The following is a 22,542-nucleotide window of genomic DNA, read 5'->3' as shown; positions in this document are numbered from 1 at the left end:
GTACGATCAGTGCACATTGTTACGGTGAGGTGCCATAAATCGCGCGCATGGCGGGTAAAACGCGAGGCCGAAAAAGCGAGGCCGGCCGGCGGCTTTTTCTCGTCCGCGCGGCGGATCCGCGCGCGAGACTCGCGCGACGACGTAGCCGGTGACCTCCACGCTCTAAGTGACACGTAATTCCGCACTCGGCATTCGTTCACGGGCAACAAACGTGTAGTGCTCCGCACGCAGCTGCGCAAGCCGTGCGCTCACGTTTGCGCTGCGCAAAAAAACAGAAGCGGCGAGACACACCTGAGTAAGTATAGTAACCGCGCATCACGTAAATCTCGCGGAAGAGATTTTTTTTGTTCTTATTTCTCGAAATTTTCTTACGCAGAAAGATCCGGAAATGTGTGAGAGCAAATTTCACGCGGTGAAAATACAAGCGTTGAAAAGTAGAAAATACCTAACGCGCTCCAATTACTCTAATTTGAATATCTTTTGTGAGAAAACATTTAAAATTTTATTTCTATTATTTAATTTCTTATTTGATTGCTGTGTAATTTATTTTCATCTTCGATTATAATTTTTCAGTCGAATGTTTTGGAATAAATATATATTGTATTTTAATTAGGAAAAAAAACAAGACAGAGATAATGTGTTTGCACACGTGTGATATATCTAAAAACCAGTTAGCACAATCTGTGTACAAGTTATTGAGACCCGAAACTTTGCTGACGCCATGGTATGTTGGTTGCTATTGCAATTTAGCACAAGAATGAGGTGACGCACGTCACAGAGACATCACTCTCACCTTTTTTTTCCAGTTACATAAATCGACCGCAACTTTCGATCTCTTGACGACAACTTTTTTTAAGCTTAATTTCCTCTTTCTCGTCGAAAAGAAGGAACAGATACATTCATCACGCTTCGCCGGACAGAAGAGAAGGACATGGAAGTAATAAATTTCTTTTGAAGAAACTATTTCGTTTAAAAATTCGAAATACAAAATACAATGAATTGTGCAATGCACAAACTATCTATTGAAAATTTATTATAATTAATTGTCATTTTTGTTGGCAATTTGTGAACTTCAATTTAAATGCAGCATAAGCTTTTGTTTTATTTATTGGCAATTCCGAAATTTTATTTTATTTTTATATAATCTCACTAATAATAAATAAAATGTCAATTTATTAACAAATGTATTATCCCTATATTGCGGCCGTATCATCTCTTCAACAGTCGTTATTTAGCTAAGCAAGGCCATCTGACGGGATTCACTCGAATCAGCTGCGTCCAGACGATGGACGATGGGGAGAGCTTTCGAGAACAGCGAGTTTTCGATAATCAAACAATCGACGACTGCGCGCTCAGTCGTCCGCGAGACGAAAACTCCTCCACAGAGAGCTTTCCTCAATCAGCAGTGCTACTATGAAGCCAGGCGTTATCAATCGTGTCAACAAATATTCTTTTCATATGCGTCGAGAAGTTTTCGATCGTACATTACGATTTACATTTGATGACACTTTAACATCATCTCGTAATGCAACATTTTATGATAGCACGAAAGCGGATATCGAGACCAGCTACACTTTCAATTAATTCAAATCTCAATGTTACCATACGCAAAAATGAGTTTTGCATGTACGTGTCACAAGAAAACCGCGACAATTCACTCGAGTGAACTCGAGTAAAAATACACGAGCAAAGATTCAGACAAACAATACATGCAAATATTATATTATGAATTATATCTGATATAAGCAAAAACAAAGTATTAGCTAATTAAGATAATTTTGCAATATTTTTCCCATATTTTGAAACTCGTTAAAAATTTCAGCCTGAACTATTTTAATATTTCAATTTTACAACTAGAACAGAAAGCTCGTCGAGTGAAAGATGTAAGAGAACATCTATCAGTCAGTAAGCATTAATACTTGAGCAATATTGATATTTGTTATATCAATATGGATGAGTTAAAATATTTATATCTAATCTAATTTAATCTTTCCTGCTTGCAGCATGGCTTAAAAGACCATTCTGGAGCTGCTTACAATTATGACTTAAACCCCGTTTGAAAATGAGATTTCTGCCCGCTTTTCATATCGCACGCTCATACGGGATTTATTAACTTTCCATATCGATGCTAAGTGTAAAATTTTAATAGATTTCTAAGCTTCGAGAAAATGTGATGTATCTACAGTTTTTCAAAAACATTAATTATACATTAATTTATGCTACTTCAAAAATTCTCCAACGCTTCACATTTCACACCTTATTCGGTATACAACAAAAAAGAAATACAAGTGTTTAAAAGAAATTTACAAAAATGCAAATAAAAAAACTTGGAAATTAAATTTCTTGTAATTTGCATTCGTAATTTCAAATGATATGTCTTCGAAGAATCAAGTAAATGTGGTCTTAATTAGAAACTTTAAAGATAAAAATCATTAAAGATAACAACCAAACAGCAATTATGAAATACGCTCGACGCATACTTGTACTGCGAACAAGACGGCGGTTAAAGGATTACGCTTTCAAGGGGCTGGTTTGCTCATCTCGGTTTAGTCCAAACCGGTACGTTAAACCCCAAGTGCGCACATCTCTCGCGGGGTGAGAAGCAGAATTGGCCACTTAAGCTCAATGCACGTTGAATATATGTAAGACTCATTGTGCTGCACTGTGATGTTGACGTTCCCGACATTGCCGTCTGGTTTAGAGCATCCGCGACAGACTCACGTTGCAGCATCAAAAAGAAAAAAGGGTTTCCTATTCAGACACCCGTCGAGGGGAACGCTTACATTTCGTCTCGACCGCTTTTTTTGCAACATTCACAAATGGTCTCGTATTATCATCGTGTATTGATAATGTTGCATTTCATTCAAACCTTATTTTTACATTTTGTCGCACCTCGATCCTCAAAAAACGAATTACAATACGGGGGTGACCGTTTTTGTAACTTTAAACTGCTCTTTTTCTGCAAGTCTCAAAATTATATTTTATTCCTCGTTTTATTTCTTGCATTTCTTTCGTTATAGAAAGAAGAAAACGCGATGACTGTCAACGGTTGACCGCGCAAATGCCGCGTGTACGATCGGCTGGCTGGCCGTGCGCGAGAGGAGAGAGAGAGAAAGAGAGAGAGAGGGGGGGATGGAGGGAGGGAGAGAGAGAGAAACCAACCAGCTTGACCTGCCCCAAAATCGAGGTAAGATACAAACGCGCGCGAATACAGATGGACGCAGACGAGCGAACACCGAGACGAAGGCGGGGAGACGCGTCTCTTCTTGCCGCCGCCATTAGCTCTTGATGAAATTTCACTCCATCCGGTGTGAGACGTCTTCCACGATCGCTAGTTACAGTTATTTTGACACGGCAATTTTCAGCACGTTTCTACCTTTAATTAATATATCATTTATCTAATAATTCTATTCCAACGATTTAAAATGTGCTATATTCGCGCTATTATTCTCGAAAAATAAGAGTTTGATAGAAAACACTTTTTGTTGTTTGACTTTAAGATGAATTTTGAATAATTCCTTTCCATTCTTTTATTGCCCGAAAAAATTCTATTGAAAAATATAAAAAAGGTTAACGTTAGCCTGAGTAAAATATTACAAACTTAATTTGTCTTGTCATGCATCTGAATCTTTTTAAAACTTTATTTTCAAGCAACATTCAAAAAATGGTTCAAATATCAAATTAAAAATCTAATTATAAGAGATATATTGTATAAATCCATTGAACAAATATTATAAAATAAAAAAAAATTTTTCGTGAAATTTGTAGAAAAATGTAGACAAAAGCCAACTGCGGAATCGCTATTGCTATCAATTCTTTTTACACCTTTTCACGGACACCTTGTATACGTCAACCGCGCGCTCGAAAGTAGGTGACTGGCTGGATGTTGCGCTGCTGGGCGGCGCTGCCACAACCGTGCGGCCGCTGCCGCCATCGCCGTATCAAGCCGGATTCACACGCAGATGCCGCGAGAATGACCTTCCGGCCTCCGCGCACATTCGCGGCCCCGCAAATCGCGCACCGCACATCGTTCGCCGCCTAAGCCGCCCGTCTCTCCTAGAATAACACCACGAGCTTTGTCTTTTCCCGCACGCGATTCTATGCTAGGTATCATGGAGATTTTCCCGCTTAGATGTTAGTTCCTCTTTTCTTTTTTTTTTTTTTTTCGTGGCAACGCTCTTTCTTACAATTTTCTCAAATGAACCAAATGAATACCAGCTACTTTGAAGAATGTCTAAGATAAAAAATATGATGAAATGCGATTGCATCACACCTTACTCATCTAGGGTTAATTGAGAGAAGGCCGACACTTTGTTAACGCTAAACGGGTTTATCGAATTATTTTCACAAGCCAACAATTTAAACGTGACCTTTGATTCAAACATCAAGCCTCGGAGTAATCTTTTTATTATCGATCCAAATTAAATTGCGTACGACATACTCTGTGTATTTCGCAAATTAAAAAAAAAAAAAAAAAAAATTCCAGCTTCTCACGAGATGTTAAATAAAGCAGCAATGACAAATCAGCAATTATGAAAATAAGATACAAATCTCATCCCAAGATGGACCTTGATATTGCGATTTTGGAGCTACAATAAAAGTGACGCATGACTCGAAACGTACACAGAGGCTTAAAATCATATTTCCAATGGCCGAGAGGGGTCCATCATATGAGCCCGCATTTGCATCAACCACTACGACCTTCTCTCTCTCGCTCGTCAGCTGCGCACACAACCCCCGGCTGGCCTTCCCCCGCGCTGCCATGATGGCGTTCGCCAGCCTCGCCGCGTGACTCCCCGAAAGCCTCGCCTACGCTGCCGAGCAGCGCGTCGTCACGGTCGCAGTTACGACCTTTTCGGAACTTTGTTACGAAACGTGATGGCCCCGCTACTACCGTCCCGAGAGATCGATACCGCCGACGCTCACGAACACTCTACACACCCCGGTGGTCCTTCGTCCTGATCGAGCGGAACCACGACGACGACGATGTCGACGTCGACGACGATTGTTGCTGGCGCTGGCGTCGCGGCGCGATGACGACGTCGACGACGACGACGACGACGACGACGACGACGACGACGACGACGACGCCGCCGCCGCCGCCGCCGCCGCCGCCGGTATGCGTGGGCATATCGACCGGTCGGTCTCCGGTGAAGAACGAGCGGCGGAGTTGAGGACGGGGGTCAAGGTCGCCGCGGATGTACCACGCCTCTGCCTCCACCGTCATCCCGTCGACATACGGCACGACGACGACGACGACGACGACGACGACGACGACGACGACGACGACGACGACGACGACGTCGAAGGCGTCGCCACGTGCGACGGCGTTTTTCTGTCTGTGCTCCTCTCCCTAGCGTCTTGCTCGCTCTTTCTCGACAAACCTCGCCGCCCGCTGATCTCGAGATCAAAAACACGCTCGACGTCGTTCGTATCGCTGTGAGAAACCGCGAACAGTGCCATTGCGCGCATTATTAGTTAACTCCTGTCATTCCTGTCATTCCACTTAAAACATTCGCAATCAAACTCTTTTATTTTTTGTAAATTCTTTTATACTCATATCTTACAAACGAGCATAAAAATTGTATCTGTAAAATCAAACAACGATATCAGCTGTTCTCGAAATGTGTACGGCTTACATGTTACACATAAAGAAGCATGTTTATCATAATACGCAACAAGCATTAAAAGTTAAAGGAAAGTTTGCTTCCAGAATGAAAAGTGTAAGGAATTCAGAGTTTATGAGCATCCTGCATATTGCGCGACGCAATTTCAAATCTCTGATCGGATACGCTTATCATTGTAATGAGAGAATAAGGTACAACAGTGGCGCCAAGTCCGCGGGAATAATATCTAGATTATTCAACGTCTCATAACGCGTCTTCGAGATGCGTCGTTTCGTTCGCGGCATTATCTAAAATATGCGAAATCTGCCGAACGCACGAATAATAATGTGACATCACTGTCACGATATTCTAGCACGCGTATGAAACTCCGTGTTTTGCAAGATGACTGACAAAATACGATTCTTCGCGTTTTCCTCACCTCCAAAAAAATCGCGTCAATGTTTCTTCCGTGCTATTTTATTACACTATTACGCGTAATTTTATACACCAGCATCAAAATGATCAAAATGCTTTTTATTTAATTACAAATTAATATCTATATAAATTAAATAATATAATCATCGAAACAATAAATATATGTATTACGTTTTCACAATTTGTGTGGCGATATTAATTAAAAAGCGCGATAAAAAAAACTAACAATTAAAAATGTTTGATCCATATATACGTTCTGCTAAATATAATTATAAGCTGATTAACAATCGATAAGGATATTGCTGAACCGAATTATTTTTTGCGATTCGATCTTTTTTCCCGTCATCGCTCTACGACGGAATAAATTACGTCGACTTCCACGACTTGCGCTCCGCTAAGCACAAGAGGATGCCACTAATTAAATTCTTGGACAGTGGCGCCTGGAGGAACGAACGAGCCGCGTATACTACACATCGCCGTTGTCTCTCACACGAAGCTCGTTAACTCCACTGAGGTTTCATCGATGCCAAGGAAAGAAGGAACGAAGCACCTAACGACTTGTCATACTCTAGAGCTAAGTCCCCGCGCGACGAAACTCTCCTAAATCACGCGAAGAAGCGACGGGAAATTTTTTAACAGGACATTTCCTTTAATCGGCAAGAGAATATAAGAGCAATGCAAATATGATGAACGATGTAATACGTCCTAATTGCTTGCATCATTAATTAAGGGAGTAATTAGGAGTATTAAAAGGATTCCGCATGAAGATAAATGCAACTTATGTAAGATACGCGATTGTGGTAATAATTAAAAAATTATGATTGAACATAATTGATTAATTATAATTTACATTATATTATAAATTTATATTCAACGGAGCACTTTTAGTACTTCTAATTGCTCCCTTAATTAAATTATTTTACTAATTTTATTAAATTTGTTAATAAAAACCTTTAATTTTTTATTTACAAATTTAATAAAATTTGTTAAATTTACGAACCATATTATAAAAAATATCTTTACTAAAATCTTTATTACAATACTAAATTCTCATGTGAGAATCGATTTATTGCGATAACGAGAGGAATCGCACAAGAGACTTGCGTTGCATATGCACACAATTAATCGTGTTATCCTACAGTCACGTTATCTAATAGCAGTTTCACTGGCTAATTAGATTACTACATAGCGATATTCGTATACTATATCGTAACGCACGCAAATTTGTTAGATAGGCGTGCATCATTAATCAGACAATATGACGATACTAAAAGCACATGCAACAAAATAAACCATCATAAAATAAATTATGAAATCAAATTAGTAAAATAAATAATAAAAATACATTAAAATATTCTCTCCATTTTCGTATTATTTTCTTTGTTATTTTGTACATTAAATTAAAATCCCATATATTCCTCTATTCTATCAATTATTATTATAAATTATATATTATAATCATCTGTCATTGAATACTGTTCAATGAAATTACTACAAATTAATTATTTAATTAATTAATTTTGACAAAATAAATTATAAAATTCTATTAAAATCTTTCTTCTGCTAATATCATTTTATGCAGTTCGTAATTAAAATTTCAATTCTCTATTTTCTTATTATTTACATGTTATTGTAACACGTTAATTTTGTAAAAAAAATAAAAAGAAATATTCAAATCTGAAATAATTCAATTTTTTAATTTTGGATTTATACACACTACATACAGTACTGTTGCGAATTCGCTTGCTTCGTTATCAGCTATTTCAATGTCAATCTTAAGGCTGGCCAAGATATAAAAGAGAAACTGTGTACGAAGACAAAACTCAAGTTCCCATCTTGCAAATCGATCTATCGTATAATCTTTGCGCGTAAAACTATAATATAATCAATGTAACTTATAGGTTAACGAATACACGGCGAACTTTCAAAACGGTAAAAAATTTTTACGACACCGACTCACTCTTGTTGCGCCGTTGTTGGTCCCCTAATTCGACGTGTCTACGTCGGAGTGATTCGGCCGGGTGACTATCACCTCGAACCTTGACCCATAATGTCGACTGTGCTACGTCATAGACGGCGACAGTGCGAGAGAGATTTACTCTTCTCTCGTCAATCACCCAGCCCGACTGAAATATTTCCTAACCATGTGTCTGCGTTGAATTATCACCGATAACTTTACGATTTACCTCTATTTTGAACTTGCAGATTTATTTTGGAATATTTTACAACCAATTCCGCTAATAACGTTTGCGTTGTTTCATAAAGATAATCCGTTGCTGAGTGGACTGGAATTATTTCATAACGTTTAAAGCACATTAACCATGAAAAATATAATTAGATCTGAATTATTAACAAATATTAGTTTTTTTCAACAAATTTTTCACACGAAATATACAGAAAGATATTTTCTCAAGTAATAAATTTAATATTGCACCACACAGTGTTCAAAATAGACAAAAGTATTGTGACTAATAATTCGTAACAATTTCTCTCCGCTTTAAAAATTATTGGAACAAGAATTAAGTAATATAAAAATATTTTTAAAGATTGTAACCAAATTCTTGGAATTCTTGGAATTTTCAAGTGGCAGATAAAAGCTTAAAAAATATCTGTATGTAAATAATATCTTTTAAATATTCTCGCCTATCTTCAAACATAAATTCTTATCTACATCTTCCTTCCCATGAATAATTTCCGTTTCGTTAAATTTGTTTCTACTTTATTACAACTACTAAAAAATTATAACGTAAGATCTCGCAACCGCTGCTCTCATTAGCGCTTATCGCCTCCATTATCCCTCAAATATTAACCGCCAAAGTCGCAGCCTTTCGCTGTCATAAACACAACGAGCGTTCTCGTAAATAACACGCGAACGTCTAGTATATCTATTGATTTTCTTTTTATTTCGGCAGTTGCGAGAAGCAGAGTACATGCAAAGTGCGCTGGCTTTGGACGTATGCCACGAGACTCATAAAAATATCGTCCTCGCGTCACGGGCTCGCATCTCGCTAGTTTGTCCATCGAGTCGTTCTGTTCGTGTCCTCTCGCAATTTCGGCCGAGAGAAAAAAAGCAGCGAGCGGGAAAAAAGAAGAACACGACACTTCTGCGAATCCACCCGCTTTTCGCGACGAGACGGATGACGGACGGGAACGGGTAATTAAGCCGGGGCGATTAGATCTCGTCTACTAATGACACTCGCCCTTAGTATCGAGAAACATTCGGCGCATCATACAGCAAAAAATTTTTTAATTGCTACTATTTTCAAAAATGCTAAAATATAAAATATAAATAATAGAATGTCTAAAATAATATTTAATAGACACAAAGCGTAAAGTGCTAGATATAAAACATAAGATGTATATAAAATGTAATTATTATTTTCTAAAAAAATTTATTTCTATTTTAGAGGATCTTTTCTAAAACAAAATAAATTTTTCTCTTTTTCTCGCTTTACACTTTTTCTCTTAAGAATGTGCTCTCTCTCTCTCTCTAAAATCCTTCTCGGCGACACGTCAAGAAACAAGCAGGGAGAGCAAGCGCGTCGTAATAGGCTCGTGAGCTTGTGTAACGTCGTCATTTCCATGGCCATCCATCGTCGTCACGTAACTTTCTAAACAAAACTACTCAACCTACCTATCGCTGCTGCCGCCTCGATGTACTACTCGCTCGGCGTGCACCGCGATTCAGAGTTTACAAGCGCCCGCTGCGCCGTTATCATACGGGACCGGTCGATATTCAGCACTATTCGAGATTCGACATTCGCCGGAAAGTGCTCTCAACGACGTCCAAGTTCCGACAAACTGCGATTCCGACTTTTGCTTATGCATTAAATTTGCGTAACAAACAGTCGAGTTTGAAAAACAGAGCAAAAGTTTGTATACATCTATACAAATTAGTTATTCAAGTGTTAAAAAATCGCGTAAATTTTTTTTGAATAATAATTCGTGTCAGTAGATAATAATTTCGAAAGATAACGTCCAATATCGCAATAAACCATCCCCTATCATTATCACGTCGATCATTCGTTTGCTCTCTAAAGAATAACAGGCTAAACGTTTTGCGAAATGGTTCACACAGAGAATGGGCGTTTTAACACGAGCATCATAAATATTGATAGCTGTAGATTTTGGCCAGACGAAATTATGACAACGCCGGCGTTTGCCGAGAAAAGAAATTTATTTTCGGTCAGACACGCGGGCTTTCTCTACTTGTTTCGCCTAATTTCGTCGCGTCGCGTCCCACCGAATGGGAATGGCCAACGTAGCTCGGCCGTTACAAAGTAAAGTGAAGGACACCGAAAAGGGTAATGCACGATGCCGACGAATGAACGATATAAATCCGATAGCAACGGTGTCGCTGGAAGCGCGCCAATACGGACATCCAAGTTCTCTCCGAACTCGAATTCGTGCCTGGCACACGCGAGCCATCTCCTACACGGTTCGCCATGAATCAACAAATAAATAATTAAGTATTAAGAGCCGGGACGAAAACGCGATGATTGAGGAAAAGCCGAGTGTTGATCGAAAATTAAAGTGTTCAAAGCAAAAACAAGACAAACCACGATTTAATTTTATTTTAAATACGCGAGAGCTCGCGTTTCCAATAAATTTTACAATATATGATTCTATCTCACGCACTACACTCTTATATTTTACACTGATTGCCAGTGATATTTATTATTAGTTAGAAACTAAATAATAATAATAATATAGAGCAATATTATACTGAAATGACAGCGGAAGAGACAGTGCGAGTGTGTTGTAAATTAATATTATGTTATTGTTGCGTTATGTTATATTATTAGGAAATTCAACAGCAACATTATTACTCGATAACATCAGAATATTTTTACGGTGTAAAAAGACTACATTAATTCTTCCCACGACAGAATTTCGCCTGGGGATCGCGTGCGTGCCGAACGAGACGCATTCCATAAATAAAGCGGACGAGCGGACCTCGCGGGTCGATCTAGACAGTGTCTCGGTCCTTTCTTTCGCGATAAGCGCGAATGGTGCCATGTTCGATAAATGAGAATACGGAATGCCAAACGCTCGTGACCCACTTAATCGGCGGTCGGATCGGGACTGATCTAATTAAGATTAGATACGCTTTTCGCTTTCGGATTACTTTTGTCCTGCGCGCGGATTATTTTGAGGTGGCCTACTCTATTCAACTGGAACAACGACTTGCATGTAATAGAATATTGATGACTTTGCATCGGGGACCGATATAACAGAGCGCGCAGCGGAGGATTGAAAAAAATATTTCCACTGATACGATGACGTCTTCGACGTTCGATTACATATCGCATTGAAGGTCGCTAGGATTCGATAAGAACCATATCTACCTCAAAGAAACACGCATTTCATCATACTTTCTCTAAAAAGGTCCTTTATAAATACTACAACTTATCAATTTTAGTTTTCAAATCATTTCAATTAATTTTATTTTTTCAAATAAATTCTTTTCTCGCTCTTCTAACATTAAACGCCTAAATTTTTGTTATATGTAGAATGTCTATGTAGAATATTTTAATAATAAAAGTCTTTTAAACACATAAACATCTAAAAAAATATGAAATTAATCATATAAATATTATAACTATTATGTCCAAAACAAATTATTCATGTTTAAGAGGATGCTGGAGTTCCAGCGTTTTCAGCGTTTTCAACTTTTACGTCAACTTTTCAGATTGAATTATTTTATTATGATAAATTGCCACTGCTACATCAGATTGTTACGAACTCTGCGGTGCTGCGAAATCTGTTATAAACGCAATATGTTAAGTGCTTATCTTACGCTCGCAATAATAATTTTACAGCCCTCGCGCCTTTCGCGCAGCAACAGCGACGGCGACGGTGTGCAAAATGTTCGCCTGAGAAATGCGGCGTGCCGCGCGCGTAGAGTCCTGAATTTTTTAAATCAATCTTCCCCTCGCCTGAATGGCGCCGCGAGTCGTCCCGCGGCGAGCCGGAACGCGCTCAAAACGGGACAAGACTCAAAGAATGACTTGTTCCCTTCGCAAAAATAGCCGGTACGATGCGAAAGGTAAACAAACCGTCACGTGCACACACAATCTCATTACAGTGCCGTTTTTAAACGTTTATCTCACTCGATTTGATAAACCTAATCCCATACCACTTCCCTGAAATAGATTTACACTTTTTATCAAATTAAATATAAAATTATATTTCAAATAACAGCGTAAAAATAGTGAAATAATTTAAATAATGATTTTATCTATATGAGACATTTTTTATATAATACTCTTGATAGTATAGATCTTGTACTTTATCGTCCTAATTACTTTTTATTTAATAAATAACACTGCTCTGCATGGTTTCGTTGTTTGAGAAATAATAATAGTTTCCCATAATTTTCCATTCGGATTCGGATTCAACGCACAAAAATCTATAGGAAATCACTATTATTTTCCAAACAATAGAAAAAGTCCAAATTTGCAGACTAGCGTAATGCCTCTCATACAAAGTGGAATTTATGATCAAACAAAGTGGAAATTATTATTAAACGAAGGATACAAGATTCAAACATTTAGTTATATTTATAATCATATCCTTCCTCTTCATTATAACAAAAAAAATATATTTAAAAAATCTGTTTCACATTTATTAATTCCATATCGGCAACCGTACTCATTAGACATCTTTTATTCCGCATCGCAATTCCGGCGATTGAAGAGGAAAGATCGCGTAGCCGGTCCATGTTCCGTACCGACTGGTTCCGTGAGAAGCTCCAAGTTCCTACTCCCCGTCATCTACCTTTCTCTTCGCACTCGCTCCCCGTCCTCCTCGCTTCCTGTACCCCCCTCTTCCGACGACGTGCGGTCTTATTTTCCGGCATCGTTCCAACGCGATGAGCGAGCCGACGATCGTCGAGGTGAGCAGCGTTAGTTAAAGGCACTCGGCAATTTCCTCGACGACGATCGTCGCCGACGTCACAAACGGCAGCGTTTAATGAAATGTGAACGGCGCCGCGTTTACGGTGGTTCGGAGACCTTCGGTCGCGTGAATCGTCGCTCTCATATGCTCACCTTAACGTTCTCTCGCTCGCTCGCTCATTTCATCTCCCGCTGCGTCGCGGCGCACAATAGCTTCAAAGCGGTAGTAAGATCCAAGATTTTATGCTGGGTCGCGAGTTAAGTACAGTAGCCACCCGGTAGCGGAATTGATAAGCAACGAACAGCAGCGGCGAATTTAAATCTCGTGCAAAATAGCGAACAGCAACGGGTACGAACCGCGGTCGAATCTGAAGCAATGTCGAGAGCGCACACACGTGCGAAAACGATCTCTGCGATTGAAATGCGACGAAATAACGCGGAGACTGTAGGAAAAATAAAATGTGCGGAAATTGTTCCACAATTAAATCCTAGGAGCAGAAATCTTTCCTATCAACATAACGAGCTTGTATTCTCGTCACGTATTTAACCCTAAGGCGATTATCTTGTTCTTATTTCTCACTGGCGCCGCAGAGAGGAAAGCCAAGTCAGGAATCAAGTGAGAGACGACAATTCCAGCAAGGAAATCTGTGACCAATATTTCTTCTATCAACAATGACGTTCTCGTTCTCATTTTCCTATCTTCGCGAACGATGATAAAGTATCTAACGATGATTGCTTCAAAGACACCCGGTATGTTTGCGAAGCGTCAAGTTCGCTTAAAAGGAACTAAATACGGCAAAGCCGAAATAACTTCGAATTCCAATCTTCCGATGTAGTAAAATTAGTAAAATATCACATCCTAGTTTAATAACGCCTATTATTAAAGCGCTTTATATCAGTGTCAATGAATTAAGCTTTGCACTCTACGATATGATATGAAATTAGATGTAAATTTAGATGTGTGCAATTAATAACTATTCTCTCCGTTTTATCTTATCGGTAGACTCGGTTGGTTTCTGCAGTCGACGAAAAGCTATTAAATAACGACAACAATAGCGACGATGGTAATAACAACACCAAAATGTTCTGAGAGATTTAGAAGAAAAGTGGAAATACCCTGACGCAGCAAACTACTACAATAAACAGCTTACATATAAATTACACATCAATGTCACGCATCGCAACAATCGTGCAACGCCGATTAAAGATATCTTTGCATTATATATATAATGCATTATATATATAATGCAACTATATATATAATAAGCGCGGTTGAATGCAGAGGCAACTAAAAATAACGTATTTACGACAACCATTGATATCGCTCGCGCTCAGCTGGCCTCCTTGATTTCTCGGACTTCTCGCTTTCCTCGACGAACGTTCACTCCATTCCGAATTGTGTTGATATTTTCGGCCGCGTAAAATTTTCATTAACCTTTCCACGCTCTATTTATTAAAATAAAGATCTAAGTGTTTCACGAATTCGTTCTAAAGAAGTTTAGAAAGGATATCTTATTTATTACAATTTTATACTCTAAATAAACTATGTTTATTATATGACAAGTCAGGTATCAGAAGAATATTAAAAATATATAACAAATCCTTTGATTTAAAAAAAAAAATCGCGTTAGATAGCTTTAATGCTGGAATCAAAAATAAAAAAAACGCTCAAAATTATTACGAATGTTGCTAGTAATTTAATAGAGTATCGTAGTGTATTGCTGATGGAAAATTACTATATAATACCCCAACATTATATGGAATCAATGTAGAAATTTTTGTGCAGCGGTTACCTCATCATAATGAACCGTTCAGTCATCTTCTCTTTTTATGAGACTCATTTGTCTAAATTATAAGCTGATAGATAGATAGCAGCTGTCAGAATAAACATTTTACCGACTTCATGTTACATAACGAATTACATTTCTGAAATTTGTGTAATCGATCCGGAATTCCCGCCTGCTATTTGCGATTAAATCTCACATACGTAGATTGTTTTTATATTGTACTTTCGATAAGAAAAATATATCACAACTGCTAAAATATTACCACTCAAACAGTCATAAGTGTCTTTGACATAATAAATCGCTCACTTGAAAAAATATTTTGAAGTAACCTTCCATTGCATAACCAGAAATAATTTTTTTTTTAATTAGTGATGTTTATAAAAATCAATTCTTATCAAATGTGACTTTGTTCCAATAAAGTGCGACATTATTATCGTATAGAGCTTTTGAATAAAATCTTTAATCGATTTCGCGTACTTTATTTTAAAAATATCTTTATATGCTTAACTTTTTGTAGTTATTTTAATCATTTTTACTGTTATATAACTATCTAACAAAAAATAATATTTTGGACAAACGTAGAACGTTCGTAAGAATTGAAGTGCGAAGGCGTGAAAACTTTCTCTTGCAAACTTCGTCGATGCTGTCCTATTTATCTACTTCGCTCACTATTTCGTTACGAAAATTATTAGTGAGTGCTAAACGCTAGAAATAAATTTTAATATTTTAGTTCACTTTTATTCTAAAATTAATATGTGACCAAAGTAGCGAATTTTTAATTGCACGACTGTGAAATTAACTATTTCACGATTTATAAATCACAAAGCTACATTGTGTTAAAGCACTGGTCACAAAACAAATACGGCAACAAGCCTACGCACGCAAAAATGTTTCATTACATTAACAATTCAAAAATTATTTTGTAATTATTTGAAAATATAAATGTTTTACTTCATATTTAATACTCTTTTTAGATTTACTTTAATTTTATTTTATTTACAGATAAAACAGATGTAATTAACATTTGAATCGGCCTGCAGCGAAAAATTAAAAATATTGCGCGGAACTACGCACAATTCCCGCACTCGTCCCAAGAATTTAATGCATCGAAACGAGAAGCGCGCGGTTTTATCAGAGGATGATAAATTAAAGCAGATAAGTCTCCGCGCGCGCGCAGAATTCTTCATTATGTATACATATACAATGTACGGCGAGCTGTGTACCGAGAGAGTTATAATATTCCGAGAGATGATCAAAGAATAGGTTACGCCAGGACTCTATAAGCCGGCGTTGTCTCGGCGCAACTTGATGAAGTATAATTGGCGGCGTGATTGGTTTTCTAACCTTTCACTAATGTGAATGATTAGAAGATAGATAAGTGAAACGCGTCAGGCATTCGCGAGAGTCTTTGGCAAGAGAGAATGATTAAAACTTCGCTTCACGTGGCGAACAAGCGAGCGAACGAGCACGCCCGTATTTCAGGCGTTAATATGTACCGCAAGGATCGATAGATAAGACACTAACTTTCGCTTTATTTGATAATTAACGCAAAAAAACAAAACAGTAGCTACCTGAAGAAGACGTCAACGGAATTAAAAAACAAAATATTTCAATAATTATCTTGACAAAGTGTCAATTTTTTTTTTCGATTAGAAGATAAGACAGCAACTAATTTGACTTAAGAAAATTTTAATTAAATTTAGAAACAAAATATCGTTTTCAATTGATTTGAGAAGATTAACTGTTTTATTAATAGAAATAAAATATATATTATGATATATTAAAATAAATAGAAATCCTAAAATACTGGTTAATATAACTTATAAAAATTTCAATTAAATTGTTGCTTTAATTGACAAAAGTAATGGCAAGATAAAATATAGAATATTTGCTAGAATACATGCTAGATGTTTTATAAAAACAGAAAACAAAATATTAATTGTGAAAATGTTCAAAAATGACATAATATTGTTTTACGATATTTTGAGTTTATTACTTTATGAAATATTAAAATTAAAAACAAGGTAAGATGTTATTCTAAATCTATCCTTTAAATCTTCCAAGTGGCTGAAAATACTAATAAAGATATGAAAGATCAAATTAATTTCCAAGATTAGAATTACAAAGTGTCAGATTGGTCAATCTATAAAAATGTTGAACTGAATGGAAGACTTGACTAGTAATAAAGTGCTCGTAGCTAGTTTATGAAAGCATCGGAGCGATAATGATATCGCCTCCAACACGATGCAAAAAAATTGTTTTACAGTTGTTACATAATTACCGAGTATAATTCTGCTGGTTCGATGCAGTTATTAAAAGACGATAACGAGTGTATCCGATAGTAACCGGCGCGTGGAAATATTAGAAACTGGTTATGTCGAATGTGCTCGTGCGCATTGCCAGACAAAATTGTTTCAAAGAACGCGAGCATTTTGTTACCGGCGGATATGCCAAAATATGGCTCTTTATTGTCCACGAAGAATTTTACGCGATACGCATATGCCGCGGGTTTTCCTATATCGAATCCTACAATTCGCCGAGCGTCTTTCGGCATTGCGCGCGTATTAATAGTATTCCGCGTAATTCGCGATATTATCGAACGTAAAACACCTACGATTTTCAATTTAAACTCTTGCACCCATTGCGCACCGGCGAGCATTAGATTCGAAATTAATCAGGCGGAAAATCCGATTAACCCCCGGCCGTAATCCGACCTCAATTCGTCGTGAATCAGGAGTATTATGTGGGCCAGGAATGTGCGCCGAAATTTCCGCTAAATCGTTTCGCGGCTACCACGAAATGCACTGTGTTACGCGCCTACGGCTGTATGTGTATTTCATTGTATATTTCTCATTATAACAAACATTTTTCGAAACTTGTATAGCATTTTGAAAGCTGGTTTTTAACGATACTTCGGCCCCTCATTGGGGGACCGATCCGCCTCGAAATGCAAGCAGCTTGTAAATATCAGATTTTTCTCGTATTTTTACACGAGCATATTTTATCCGTGCGTGTTTTATCGTAGTGGTAGATCAGAGCGTAAACGAAACGAAGAACCGTTCGTGCGCGCGGCGTCATCCGGCGGATCGGCAAACGCACGTGCGAAATGGTTGGAACTTGATTTACGACGCAATTCGTAACGATTCACCGCGGATCCGTGTGTCATTGTGTAATTACAGTGTCGCAGATTACGATGCCCTTTTAATTCCGCTGGCAAACTTTTATGTCGTGCTTATTTATTTTCCCGCTTCAAAAAGATAGAAGAAATTTAACTGAATTTGAAACAAATACTTATTAAAACTAAAATTAAATTAAATTAAATAACCAATTATCAAATTAAAAGTTCAATTCTCAGCTTCTTTTAATTCAGCGAATCTTTGCAGAACAAACTTTCTCGAATAAAACAATGCAATTTTCATGTATCATCAACATCTGATTTTGTCAAAATTTTATTGATTCCAAAGTTAGTTTTAGTCACAATTCGGATGCAAAACTAATGAATTCACGATACTCCCTCTTTTAAATATAATCCACGAAATGTGATCCTCTAAAAATACGCGGACCAACTACCACTTCTTTCGTAAAGCTCCTTACGCGAAGGATTTAGAAAAGCACGTTCTTTCGGGCAAATCCTATCCCAGGGATGCTGGCACTTACTCTGATTGGATAAAAGCGAGGACAAGCGACTGGGATTAAGCATTCTTCTCTTACACGTATTACATAATCCGGCGGATCGTTGTGCCGTATAATAGCGAAAATTTTCTGTAATAACGTGAAACAGTAGTGAGCACACAGAAATTTGTTATTCCATCTGAATGTAGAAGTAAATTAACCCTGGATTCTCAAGACATGGAGAGTAGCTAATGACTACAGTGATACCGAAATTTAACGTACTGACTATATCACGTTCTGGTTTTAAATAACTTAAGCCTATATAACTCTTGAGCCTTAATCAAGTGATTGTAACCGCTAATAAAGATAAGCGAATAAAAACTTAAAAGATTATCTGTGAAATCAGATGGCTAAACAAAATTAAGAAACAGTTTCATATAATGCAAATATCACGCAATAATAAGTAATATCTCGCGCATAATAAAATAAATAAAAAAATTATTTAAAAAACATGTTTCTAAAAATTTTTTAACATTATAAAATATTTGATCTACCTATTTATTTTTCTTACTCATCTTACTAATATCTTTTTTAATAATCAGTAATAATAAATATATCGGTATAGATATGCATTTCATTGTCAGAAAAATCTGAAACCTAACGAATAATCCGATAATAAATGACTCAAGCGTGTGTGCAAGTGACACAAAGAAGACGCAGAAGAGATATGATGGGTATACATACTTCGCTTTCTTCGCGCAATTCTTCTTCTCTTTTCTCTTTGTGTTCCCTTCCACCCTTTTTGCTTTGTTTTATTTTTCCCTGAATTGATAAGGAACACGTCGATTCATACGGAACAATATAATACGTGTCGGTATCACTGATTATCTCTATGGCCGGCCGCGTTGCACAATTGTCATTATTTTTTGTATACGTACTTCGCGTAAATCAGGTCCAAAAATTAAGAAATTTAGCAAGTAAACTGTTGATATAATCAGAAGATTAACAAACATTATTTAAATAACAGTCAAAATTATTTAAAGATTTGTAAGAAATACCATTTAATATTAAGTGTATAAATGTCCAGTAATTTCGATTAATTTTAAAAAAAAGTATAATTAAAAAAAAGGACAAAATTTTGTAATATAATATACAACTATAAATCGAATCAATTATAAAGTGATAAAATTTACTCCCTTCAGCTCGCAGCATTCTAACATTTATCAGAATTGTTCGCGAAACCGGTTAATGTTCTCGCGTGCAACAGTGTAGCAAGCAGCAAGGTGATCGCGCGTAAGAACAGCACGGGAAATAATAATAATAATTTCGCATCCGCACACGCGTTATAATCCTGGCGCGCGCGTGCAAGATTTTACAAACGAACGTGTGCAACTTTCATTCGCGCGCCGCGGTAAATATCACCCGAGATGCTGCGGCGCGATAAGTCTTTCTCGCGCCGTCTCAATAAAATATCGCTCATATCGCTTATTAGCCACGCGGCGCAATGACACATCGCAAAGCGTGCATTCCACCTGTGTAATCGCCCCCCCCCCCCTCTTCAACTGACCGACCTGTTTCGCCCTTGTTGCGTGCGACCTGCACCCGCATTCCATGCCGGTGCATTCTGCGATTTCGACATATCGATCGTGCTCGGAACCCCTAGAATAGAATCGAGCACCAGCTGTGACGAAAAAAAGAAACATTTGTACGAATTGTAAATAATCTACTAATTCATAAACTTTTATGAATTCTGTTGTAAATATGTAAACGATGCAATAGTTCGCCATTTAATTTAATTAACGAATTAACCCCTCTTTATAATCAGTTCCAAAATATATAATATATCATTTAAAATTGAAATTAAAATTAAGTTATCAAATTAAAATTTAATTTATCAGAATTAATTCCTGGCAACACGATTCAGCCATTTAATTGAATACACGCAATTTCAATATCTTGTAATTAAAATTAAAGTCGTGCGTAAATGTGTAATAAGCGCTTGATTCGCTTGAAGATTGCGAGTAAGTATTTGTTCAACGTCCGTCATTAATCTCGTTTTCTCTTTTTTTTATATTATTCCTTTCTGCACTGGTCACTGTATAATCCATGCGAATATGAGGTCTAATTGTAAGTACTATTTTCAAGAAATTTCAATATCTACTGAATATTCAAAGCACTTGTGTACAATATCGCAATTAGATATTTCCTAGCCGTTACACTGCTCTCGATATTACGATGATTTTACCAAGTACTTCGCAAACACATCAAATGAAATACGATGAAACTTAGGTAATGAATTGACTCGAAACTCGATCCCGTCCTTAGCCGACAGTACATAAATCACATAAGACTCTCGAGTTCTCATGTGCCAGCCGGAAAGTACATAGTAGCAGCGGCGTGTTTGCTATTACGATTTGGTTCCTGCATTTACCACCAACAGGTCAGACCGGCTCTAGAGAACCGTGTTGCTTTCCATGATATCAAGGCAGCGAAAGAAGAATTTTATATAAGAATAAAGCGGGCGTATACATATATATATATATATCAATATTGGATCGAGTCGAGTAAGACAGTGTCGAGTATTGCATTTCATGGCGAGAAGCGCTTATGATATTTAAAACAGTGCAGATCGCAACGTAATATTCACGCTTGGTCGCTTACAAGAGCTACATTAAAATCAAACGATATCTCATACACCTGTCGCTGCAAAAACTATTTTCTTTCAAAATCTATTTTCTTTTCGTTCTACGTTAGAACCTTGTGTGTGTGTGTGTGTGTGTGTGTGTGTGTGTGTGTGTGTGTGTGTGTGTGTGTGTGTGTGTGTGTGTGTGTGTGTGTGTGTGTAATTTATATCTTAATCGTACACACAGTGAGTTAAGTTAAAATCCAATAATTTAGATGCAAGTTCGTTATCGCCATCATACAATTATTTTCAGATATTTCGTAAATTTTTAATACTTACTATTTATACTTTATAAATATCTTCCTAAAATATATTTTGTTGTATCTATACATATTTTAATAAAAATTCAGTAATTTTTATCAAAACTTTAGTAGTTGAAAACGTCTTTTGTAATCTGATTCGTTACAGACATCTGAAGTATAATCAATCAACCATATTTAACTTCAACTTTCTTTCTCACTTTCTCACCATGAAGTGTACAACAATAGACGCGTCTGAAGCATTCGTCATCGCGAGATAAGATGGATACATCGACCACTCGAGTATCGTCACGTGAAATCTATCTACATAATAACGTAACGTAAGTGACGGGAGAATGATTTCTACCGCGCGCTAATGCGGCTGTAAGCGCGACTATTTTTACGATTAACGCGAAAGTCACGTGCCAAGCCCGAAAAAATGCTTTGCTCATTCGCTGCTTACCTCTGACGCGTTCGAAGCGGTTGCATTGCTCATGTAGGTGACATATTTATAGACGAGCGAGATCTCTTCTTTTATAATTCATTCGACAAAAAGTTAATCGATCGAACCAATCGCGCGTGCATAAATGCAACGCACATAATTCATAATAAAAAATTGTACACAGATACTTTAATAGGTCACTTTTCAGAGAAAATTACAAATAATGATATGTAAAATATATTGTTGACTCAATATTGCGTATTTAATATGATTTATGATGAATCATTGCGTGTTTGACTACTGCAAATTATTTTATGACAAATTTAAAATCAGTTTTCCTAACAAAAACTTGTTGAATCGTTTGCAGCTAAAATAAAACTTGACTAAAATTTACCGAGAACCAATGATTTACTTATTTATAGTCTCGAACCTTAATTCACTCCAATTCTTCCAATGTGGAATGTACCTTTATTATTAACGATGCTAAACCATTAAACAACTTTTTTTGCTTTATTAAACAACTTTTTTTCAACTTATTGTACCTTGTTTTTTTAACAATATATGAGAAAATGTGATAAAAATTTCCATCTTCACCGAGAGACACATACAACCGCTTACGGAAACAATTGTGTGATGACAGAAAATGACGAGGAAAATGAAGCAAGTTTTCCCGATCGTTGGAATGGAGCGTAATTATTTTTCAATGCCACGTGCCAGTTAATAGGCTACCACGGGTGGATTACGCTTATTATACAACAATAAGAACAACAACAAGGTTACCCACATTATGCCACTTTCTCTCGGCCGACAATAACGGGCGCCAGCAATGCATGGCCGAC

The 22,542-nt window shown here is 37.1% G+C and overlaps 1 protein-coding gene and 1 long non-coding RNA gene across 8 annotated transcripts in view; one reads left to right on the top strand and one right to left on the bottom strand.

Moving 5' to 3' along the window:
- Nucleotides 1-22,542, bottom strand: part of LOC105674502 (nuclear receptor coactivator 1) — a 113,065-nt gene that overhangs the window by 69,649 nt on the left and 20,874 nt on the right. The window lies entirely within an intron of this gene.
- On the top strand, nt 96-1,082 carry LOC105674503 (uncharacterized). Its single transcript, XR_001101126.2, has 3 exons — nt 96-295; nt 614-724; nt 807-1,082. It is a non-coding gene; the product is annotated as an uncharacterized lncRNA (long non-coding RNA).

Source organism: Linepithema humile, chromosome 1 (assembly GCF_040581485.1).
Source record: "Linepithema humile isolate Giens D197 chromosome 1, Lhum_UNIL_v1.0, whole genome shotgun sequence".
NCBI classification, from domain to species: domain Eukaryota; kingdom Metazoa; phylum Arthropoda; class Insecta; order Hymenoptera; family Formicidae; genus Linepithema; species Linepithema humile.
Note: the sequence above shows the minus strand (reverse complement) of the source record. Positions and strands in the feature narration are given on the sequence as shown.